Source organism: Zootermopsis nevadensis, unplaced genomic scaffold, assembly GCF_977971745.1.
Source record: "Zootermopsis nevadensis isolate Lab colony 2312 unplaced genomic scaffold, Znev_1.0 Znev_ptg000011l, whole genome shotgun sequence".
Taxonomy (NCBI): Eukaryota; Metazoa; Arthropoda; class Insecta; order Blattodea; family Termopsidae; genus Zootermopsis; species Zootermopsis nevadensis.
In genome coordinates this window covers 13485097-13488389 of record NW_028259143.1, presented here as the reverse complement: position 1 = coordinate 13488389, position 3293 = coordinate 13485097, and the positions used below count along the sequence as shown (strand labels likewise).

The 3293-nt window shown below is 41.5% G+C and overlaps 1 long non-coding RNA gene across 1 annotated transcript; it reads right to left on the bottom strand.

Annotated features, from left to right (window-relative positions):
- Window positions 1–308: 308 nt before the first annotated feature.
- On the bottom strand, window positions 309–1476 carry LOC110835347 (uncharacterized). Its single transcript, XR_002544874.1, has 2 exons — window positions 1116–1476; window positions 309–583 (listed from the first exon to the last, which is right to left on the bottom strand). It is a non-coding gene; the product is annotated as an uncharacterized LOC110835347 (long non-coding RNA).
- Between the last annotated feature and the right edge of the window lie 1817 nt (window positions 1477–3293).

Genomic DNA, 3293 nt, shown 5'->3' with positions numbered 1-3293 from the left:
GAAACGTGTTTAGTCGGCATTGTTGTTACCTAAGAAACGTCATCTGTTTACTCGGCATTATTGTTACCTAGGAAACATCATCTGTTTAGTCAGAATTGTTGTTAAATATTCTTGAAAATATAGCTGTACTGGATGCAAAATATCTGGAAGCATGAGCTGTCACACAAAGAGGGGAAGGAGAGGGCAAGGAGGCAGCAAAATGCCTTACATGTTGCTACTTGCCCTCCCTCCTCTTAACTCAGCTAGCTAGAAACAAACATCAGAAACAAAGATGTCAAACACCCAGAGACTCTTTGAAGTCAAGAAAATTAACTATTTCAGATTTATTAACAACTTGTGCTCACATCATGCTTGACAGAATTGTATTTCCAGCACTGAACTATATCGTAACTATAGCAACATGAAGAAGGCTGTCGTGTGAGATGTGGCACTGCGTAGTCTGGTGCTTCCACATACGGAATTCTGGTTCCAAATAGTTGATAAGGGATCTGTGCTGGAACCATCATTGTTTATTCCCCGGGGATGACGAACCTCCATAGGTGGCTGCCCTCTCAGGTCATAATCCGGATCTTCCCGAGGCAAACTGAAATGGGAACAAACTAAATGGTGAAAGCCATGCTCAGGGAAAGGGATGTAAGATTAAAGGCTACATGAGGGAGGGACCTCCTAGCGCAAACACTTGGATTCCCTTTGTCCTTTGGGGAATACAAAGTGATTGTGTAGTTCTTGGATGGTGGATGACAATGAGACAGACAAGGCTCATAAGGCAATGAAGTTGTAGGTCAAATAACATCTGACTGTGATCAGCTTGCTTATAATAATAGTAATAACGACAAAAACAAGAACTCGAAAACAATAACTTTTAGCGTTAACTGAATGACATTTAAAAAAAACTAGATTATAAAAAAGTACTGGTATTATGTATATGATTCTAATGAGTTTTTTATGGCTGTGGCAGTAACTAAAACCTAATTAATATATATTAAACTTGTTATGTTATTGAAAATTACACTTATTAAATCTACATATAAATCCAACAGAACACCAACACTGACACATCAATGTGAACACAAACAATTTCGTAATAAAAATATACTAATGTTTACAAAACTCACACTTCTCAGGGTTCACAGTGGATGGTACGACCAACGTCCACTGTTGCCTCTGCACTTAACATGAGGGCATCACCAACAGGTATTGTTTTTTGTCTGGATCCTTGTTACTGGTTTGGTGAGTACAGGTCATTCTAAAGTATGGTCATTTCTGGGGTATTTGTGGCCTCTCGCTCAGTCTGATGATCAACCTGAAAATAACGTACAGTATTAGCAACTGAGAACAAAACTTTTAAAATATGCTACATATCTTGTGGGCTGTTCAGAGTGTATTATAGCTGGCGACTGTGCCAGAATATAGGCAGTTAGTCCAAGTGGCTCCACATTCCACTCGTTTGTCACAAATTCGACTTGTTTCTGAGAGCCATTCAGTCTTCCACTGTCATTATCATTCAGGCGCTGCTGCATAATTACTCGTGCGTAATTTGGGGGATAGCCGCCACGGTGGTCTAGCAGTCAGAACACTAGCCTTGTAAGCCTGGGGTCCCGGATTCAATTCCCGGTGGTGCTCAGATTTATAACTTGTGTTGGGCAAGGCCGTGGTCTAGGCATCACGGAGTTTTCCTCCGGGGGCTTCCCCGATTTCTCCGTGGCATCCCAACAATTACTCCACTCACACACACACACAGAATAAGGCAATGGCAAACAACTTCTGATTATCCTGCCAAGAATGTATATATGTTTGAAAACAGGTTGGAAGGATCCTAATAATATATGGACCTGTCGTCAGATTTATAACTTGTTTTGGGCAAGGCCGTGGTCTAGGCATCACGGAGTTTTCCTCCGGGGGCTTCCCCGATTTCTCCGTGGCATCCCAACAATTACTCCACTAACACACACACACAGAAGAAGGCAATGGCAAACAACTTCTGATCATCCTGCCAAGAATGTATATATGTTTGAAAACAGGTTGGAAGGATCCTAATAATATATGGACCTGTCGTCAGACAGATCACACACACACACACAGAAAATAATAATATTAATGTAATGGGGAGAGGTAGTTGTTATATAAGAGAACACGGCGGATCTAGAGGAGTAAACCTCGATAAATAATCCCTTGGTTCAAAGTGTGAACAACCGTGCTGAGGGACTACAGAAACTTCTGCGGTGGAAGGTTAGAAGCCGAGAACGGTGAACTCCGGGCACCTGGCACCCCCGGTTTCAAAATCCCTTAGTGGAGCAATCGGGGCTCTGCGACATTGGACCATCCAATCCTTAGCTACTCGTGGGACAACGATGGAAAAGAAACAAACTCATTCTAAACCAAGAAATATAAATGATCAGCAGCTACTACCGAAGAATCGAAAGAAAAAGATCTGGAGTACTGGTCGCCTAGGTACTCCAAGGGCTGAGGTTGGTTACGGCAACGAGGGAACTCAACGCAGGCCAACCATAGACACGCACAGCTAACAAGCCCAAGACTAACAAGAAAATCAAACAAGAAAAACAAGAGTGGCTTGGACAAGAGAAGAAATAAAGGAAGTAGATTGGTGTCACATGTATTGTAAAACATTTTCATCAGACGGTATCTCCGAAGTTTGGACAGACAACTTATAAGCAAAGAAGACACGTTTCTGTGGCTGACGAGGAGATCTGAAAGGGGAAACTAAAAGTCAGATTATAGCAACACAAGACCAGGCGCTAAACACTAAATATTATGCAACAAAAATATTGAAAACAGATACAGACAGCAAATGCAGACTATGTAAGCAATTTGAGGAAACGACAGATCACGTTATATTCGGATGCCCCGTGCTGGCCAAAGAACAGTATATACAACGACATGATCGTGTCTGTACTCAGTTACATTTTAACATATGCAGGAACGTTGGGGTAAAGCTAGAAGAGAAGAACTGGTATGAACACATCCCGAAGACAGTGGAGACAAGTGAAGATGGTCAAATAACTATTTTGTGGAACCAGCAAATCAGAACAGATAGAACCATCCCAAATAATAAACCAGACATAATAATCAGAAATAGAAACGTAACTTGCCTCTTAATTGACATAGCAATACCGACTGACAGAATTGTGATTAAGAAGGAAGTAGAGAAGATATTGAAATACATGGACCTTATCAGAGAATGTGGAAGGTTCAAGCAAAATTAATTCCAGTAGTTATAGGGGCAACAGGAACTGTCTCCAGGTCGCTCAGGAAATATTTGGCCAACATCCCGG